This window comes from Aphelocoma coerulescens, chromosome 3 (genome assembly GCF_041296385.1).
Source record: "Aphelocoma coerulescens isolate FSJ_1873_10779 chromosome 3, UR_Acoe_1.0, whole genome shotgun sequence".
Taxonomy (NCBI): domain Eukaryota; kingdom Metazoa; phylum Chordata; class Aves; order Passeriformes; family Corvidae; genus Aphelocoma; species Aphelocoma coerulescens.
Window position 1 is genome coordinate 52,859,576 of NC_091016.1, and position 6,614 is coordinate 52,866,189.

Here is a 6,614-nt window from a genome sequence, read left to right on the forward strand (position 1 = left end):
CCTATCATTAACATTTTCTAAAAACAAAAAAATGCCATTGGAACAGCAGATTACTGTTTTGCTTTGTTTGCTTTACGCCCTCTTACGGGAACCCCTGGGGTGCTGGGAAGGGAGCACGGCAGGAGCAGACAGCTCTGGCACGGCTGATGACATTGTTTACAATCACACCCCTGCACATCTGAAACATGTGTGAGAAAGTAAAGGCTAAGCAGATTTCCCTGTGCTGGAGAGGGAGGGGAGGATTGCAACAGGAAGTCTACGCCACCAAGAAAGTGCTGGAGTCTCGTGTTTCTTCATTCCGGGGAGGTGGCTGGGGAGGGGGGATGCAGCGAGGGTGGTGTGAGTTTGGTCTTTCACAATATGCACATCTCCAGGTCCCCGGTGCATAGGAACGCAGGAGTGGGCCTTGTTCCTTGAAATTTAATGATGGCCCAAATCCTCCAAGCCCATTTAAAATACATTTTTGTGTGAGTCAGGGGGCCAGTCACCACACAAAATGTGTGTGCACATTTATTATGGATTTAAATGGATGTTGCACATGTGCATATCTGATGCTGACCAGACCCTTGAGGGAAATAGCTAAATCTCAGCGATGGCGAGTGAATTCTGCTGTGACAGGCTATTAAGAGGAGGGAGACAGATCCATCGCAATGCAGTCCCTGTGTGCCCTGGGCAGTGGAGGTACAGAGAGCAGGAAGACACCCCGATGTGAGAGGGGCAAGCCCTCCCTGAAATGAGAGGAGGGTGAAAATTCTTGCTTCTCCCAAAGCTGTCTCTACAACTGACAGGGGAGAATGGATTTAAATGACTAGAAAAAGAGGTTTTTTCTATATTTTAGTGGCCACTAAATGGAAGAGAAGCCTGGAAAATGCATGCCAGCCTTCACAGGTCTGCTTGCTCTGGCTGTGTGGAAAGCAAGGTAAGGGGATGGGAACAGGGACAAGTCCAGACCTTGCTTGTTTTGTACAGGAAGGCGAAGGCAGGGAGCGGGAGCAGTGAGTCACTCATCACACAACAGCCCGGAGCAGTGCCATTGCTCTAGGCCCTCAAGGTAAACTCTGATCCAAGCCAGTAGGAGTTGCAACTATGCAAAGCTGGGATATCTGATGCCAGCAGCTGTGCCAAGGGCACCGGGTGAGGAGGTCACAGTAGGTGTCAGCCTGCCACAGCCCAAGAGCAGGAGGGCGGTCACAGTCCAGTGCTCACATGGTTCCCAGTGTGACTGAGCCCCAGTGTCTTCCAAAGCCTGGATGCAAGGAGAGAAAAGCCAGCAGGCCAGGAAAACACAATGGTCTTGATGCTGCAAGCCCACTGCTTGTGCTGTTCCTTCTTGGCGCCATTCATTGCACCCACTGTGCAAGGTCGTGCCCATACTCCATGTTTCCCCACGAATCCAGCAGCACTGGTCCCACAGGCTGTACAGTGTGTCAGTGAGTAGCACGGCCGCCTGTGCTGCCCCCGGGCCAAACAGATGGTACAATCCTGCTTCCTGGCATGGGAGCCAGCTGCACAGTGATAGTGATGGAGCAGCTGGTCTCGCTCAGGCCAGGCTGATGTAGGTGTTTTGCCTGATGTAGGTATTGCTTGGCTGGCCCTTAGCCAGTGGCTCAGGACAGCAGATGACTCAGGGCACCAAAACAGCCATGTGCCCACCAGCTATTCTGTCTGCACCACAGCCCTGGGAATCTGGGCTTGCTGCTGCCACCACTCAGAGGTCAGGCTGAGGAGGATGTGGTTAGCCTGTTGAGGGGATGAAACTCTAGGACACTTGGGTCTTGCCACACATCTCCCCCTTCCAGCTCCCTTTGTCCCATGGCAGAGTGGTCCTGGCTGCTCAGCCTCCAGATGGAAAGACTTGGTTTCACCTGTGCTATGGAGAAGCCCCAAAACATCCTGCAATATTCCAATCTTGTTGCTGGTGCCTTTCCTGTCTTTGTCACCATAGTGTCTTGGGCTCCTGTGGAGCACTGAGGGAGCAGTCTGTTACTTGGCAGCCAGAGCAGGAACAAGAAGCCTACTTCACCCACAGCTGCAGGCACAGAGTGACCAGCTTTCCCAAACTAAAAACTTGGGACAGCAGTGACGTAGCCAGCAGCTCACTCGCTCAGTCTGCCCACTCCCTGTCAGACAGAAGACTTTGTATCAGTACAGCTGCTGGTTCAGGGAAGCCTCACCCCATCAGCTGTGGGTGGTGTGCAAGAGAGCCAGGAGAAAATTAGGTAGCTGCTGCCCAATGCTGTATCACCGTTTCCACTTCGAGGTTTAAGGATCTTATAAAGTCAGGAAACAGCAAAGAGGAACAGCTAATCAGCTGCATAAAGCCACTCCTTCCTTCCCTCACTGCTGCCAGGGTCTCCCAGCCCCTGCCAGATGCCTCCAGCTAGCTGCTCCCCTCTTGGCCTCCCCCCAGGAGGCTGAGGGAAGAATACTCAGGCAAGGCTCCTTGACTGCAAGGATCCAGGCACCTCCACACCCCGCACCAGATCTGTCCCCTTCCTCACTGCACTACATAGGCCACTCACTCCAGTTTGTAGACAAACTAACAACATGTTTTCCTCCTACAGCTGCTTCCAGGAGTTCAGCAACTGCACTGCTCTTTGGAGTTTGGTTTGATTGTTGTGTTGAGAAGGGGTACCCATCAGATGGTCCTGGAAATGAACACCTAACTCCATTCCTCACTGGCAGCAGGAAGGAAAGGGTCCTGCCAAGCAGTCACAAGACATGCCTCAAACAGCTTGCTTCACTGCCCCGCCAGGGAACGAAGTCCATCGCCAGTAGGAGACTTCAGTGTGCTAAGTGGAGCTCATGAGCTTAATGGTGTTGGCATGCACGTGAGGTTTCTATTTTCTGCTGTGGCCAAGCAGAACTGGAGCACACTTGGCAAGGCACTGCACAGGTCTGAACTGTGGGGCAGTCCTTGACCTGAAGGGCTATCTCAAGAGAGACAATAAAGGCAATAAAAGGGACAAGGAAGCAGAAGGGACATAGAAAGAATTTGCAAATATGACAGCAGTGGCATGATCAGTGTGAAAAGAGATGGGCTTTAAGGTTTTAATTAGGAAAGAGCTAAGGGAGAGGTATGAGAAGGACAAGAGCAGGAAAGAGCAGGGAAGGCAGATGAGATGAGACTGAGAGGAAGGCAAAGGAGAAAGGGAAGGAAACTGACAGGTCCTATTATACCTTCTTCTGTTCCCCAGCCTGCAAGATATAGGGAAAGGGACATAAAACATCATGTGCAGTAAAGATGCAGAGGGTGACTGCTTCCTCCTTCATTTCTTACACCAGTAAGCCTAAGCTGACCCTGTCTTTTCCCATATCACGGGGCTGCTGTGTCTGTTAAAACAACCTCTCCTAGCTCCCATCAATCAAAGCCTACATTGGACAAGCAGGCAACACAATGTCAGGGAAGAACCACAACGTATATGCACACAGGAAAGATCTGTTAGAGCTCTCCAACACATTGGCAGGTTTTATCTTATCTGTTGCCAGGAGGGACAAAGAGCTGGAGAGACAGTGAAGGTCAATCGGGCTCTTAGGAGAGTTCGGAACAAGGGAATAACTGATTACATTGAAGGACATCATATTTGCAATTAAGGCTGAGCTCCAAAAGTGTGGGGGAAGTAAGCTGTATCTCTTCCCTAGTTCAGTGCAAGAAAGACTCCCCAGCTACCAGAACCAACAACTGTGCAAAACCATCTTTCCCCTTCCTACATGCCCACCGGGTTCTGAATGAGGGAGGATGAGCAATAAGCCTGTGGGTATTTACAAGAAAAAGACTTAGCACAGAGTGCTTCCGGGCACAGCTCTACTGCCAGTAAAAAGCATGATGAAAAGCATACTTTCTTTGATGAAGCCTCATTCGAGTGGTTTTTGGGTAAAGGTGAATCTAGTGTATATCATATTTGTCTGATGGCAAACAGAGTGTATTTGTGAAATCCATCTGATTAGATCTTCTGAGAAAATCTTCGTGAAACATCTGTGAGCTTTGAATCACTCCATTGTTGTCAGGGTTTCAGCTGGAAATTGTTCTGGGTGCAAAGGAATGGCAGGTCACTAATGGCTTATTTCTTATTAAATGCTTTGGGTTTAGGAACTTAGAGGATATGTAGATACTTTTCTCATTTACAGCTTCACATGAAGCAAAATACTAGATGAAGATAAATAACCAAAGCAACTTGCCTTTTGCTTGAGAAGTAAAGACCCAGGTTAATGCTGTGTTAAAAAAATGTGTGAAAATATGTGAAAAGTACTTTTTACCCTCTATAAGAGAATTGCTCAGTCACTGATTCATATTAGCAGGCCTTGAAATGCAACTGCTGTGGGCCAAAGAGAAAGGTATGTACCAGAAAGGTTATATCACAAAGAGAGACTCAGTATATCTGGCTTAACCACCCAGCTCTGTTGCTGACGTCCTATCGTTTTATCCATCTTTCTTGGTTTAGCACAGTAATTTCAGAGCATCAAAACAAATTTATTGCTTGTGGGTTTAGAGTTAGGTCCTCTGCTGGATGGCCCTTAAATCCTCTCATCAAAAAAGGCAAGAATAAGATGCCCTTCCTGACGGCTTCAGCCTGAAAAGAACAGTTTCATGCTCCAGGGAACTGCTGAAAAGATACAAAGGCTGTATTCGCTGGACACCCTCTGTCACCTCTGCTCATGAGCAAAGCTTTGCAAGTTATCTCCCAGCTTTCACTGGAGGGGGAAAAAAAGTAATCACAGCTTTCCTGATTTAGTCCCCCCTCAGTGGACTTTCATCTGCTTAGGGCCACATGACAGTGTCCCTGATATCCCAGCCTGCTGTCAATTCAGCCTTCTCTCACTTCATTTACTTGGCTGCTAAATGATGCTGAAGTCACAGTCAGAACATCAGTGGCAGTGAAACAGGGGACTAATACACTGAAATGAGAACCTCTATGGAAACACCTCCCAAAATAATGAAAGGTGTGATGTAAAACTGGCTTAGGTGTTTGAGTGCTGCATCTGCACATCACTGTGATATTGGCCTACAACCTGTGGTAGGAAACTTGCCAGTGCAAGCTACGCTAGATCAGGTCCAGAGCCCCCCATGACCCCTCCCATCGCTCCAGGTGCCGGCTAAAACTCTTCATACCTGCTGTGTCCCAGGAAGTTCTTGTCTTTTCCCTTGCACCTTGCATGATCTTAAAGATGAAAAGGAACAAGCTGGGACAGGCCACAGCCAGCTCTGTCTCAGCCACACTTTCCACTCTACCCTCAAAGGAAGTGAGGTCTGATCACGGTGGGGATTTTGGGGGTAATGTGTTAAAAAAGCTGCTTCATCATTCTTGCCTGGGGCTTCCCCTTTCCACCTGCCTTACCTGCAGTTAGGACTGTGCTGACTGTAGATGGCTGCTAGTGCCAGAGGTGACAGCAGACACAAGTCCTCAGTTACCCATGTCCCTTCCACATCCGGTTGGGAGTCTCGGGAGCTTCTCATCAGTGGGGCTCCTCCTCCCTTCCACACATCTGTGCCATGGTCTCTCAGCTATAATACTGCTACAAAAAATTTTGTCCAGGCACCATTGAGACAAGCTCCTTGCAGCTTTCCAGAGTATTGATGGTGAGTGGCGATTCTGCAAGATTTGGCCTAGGTATAGGCAGTTGTCCTCACTAGCCACATGCCTATGGCTGAAGCCCAAAGAGGGAGCAAAATATCTGACACTGAGCAAGCCCAAACAGGGAGCAAAGAGACCACCCAACAGCAAGAGACCACCCAAGCCCTCAGTGTTTAACGTGTGCGGATCATGACCTTGGGGGAAAGGAAGAAGTGATTTTCCAGTATTAGTGAGAGGAAGGAAGGCAGACAGCTATTGGGATCTCCCAATATCACACAAAAAAATGCATTACATGATCAGGAATGAATGTAGATTTCCTAATTCCCAGACCCATGGCAGCCATCATACTGGTTCCTGCCCAGTATGGGCCATCAGGCTTCATTCAGCCTTTTGAAATGACAGCTAGCTATTTATAGATGCTGCCTACATTACTCCAAGGAGCAGCATCTTTCTATATTTTACAAACCCACCCCGTTTCTTCAGTACCCTGCCAACACAGGGTAAATTTCTGAGAGTAATCTTCTCTCCTTTTTCCCAGAACAGAGAACATCTGTGACTACTGAGATATCATCTTGTGGCATTGGCTATATTTTTTCTTTTTTTTTTTTTTTAAACGAGTTTCTGTGTAACAACTTCATGATGTTTTTCCTGGGAGGACAACTGTCTCATCTAAAACCTTGTCCCACATATTCCTTTACAGATGACGTTTTATGCTAAGGTTCTTGAAAGGATTTCCTTTTGTGCTCTGTCCCCACCTTTCTCTGTTTAATTCCTCCCAAATGTCTCTCTGATGCTTAACCTGCAGGTCGCCCCATTCAATAAACCAAAGCAAAATGCTGGTTTGAATAAGCTCAGGATACATTGATGTCATTTCTGAATATTAGCAGGCCACATGATACTACCAACTTTATTTGATCCCATTTGCTGAAGCAGCCTGAATTTCTCAGGGGCAGGTTTTTTAAATCCTGGTTCATTATTGTTCAAACCCATCAAGTAAATGGCTGTGGAGCGGAAGCTTGAATGGGCTTGTTTAATAGGAAA

The 6,614-nt window shown here is 48.0% G+C and overlaps 1 long non-coding RNA gene across 1 annotated transcript; it reads left to right on the forward strand.

The window, feature by feature from the left end:
- Positions 1-360: 360 nt before the first annotated feature.
- LOC138107234 (uncharacterized) lies at positions 361-4,900 on the forward strand. Its single transcript, XR_011149336.1, has 3 exons — positions 361-681; positions 839-919; positions 2,565-4,900. It is a non-coding gene; the product is annotated as an uncharacterized lncRNA (long non-coding RNA).
- The last annotated feature ends 1,714 nt before the right edge of the window (positions 4,901-6,614 follow it).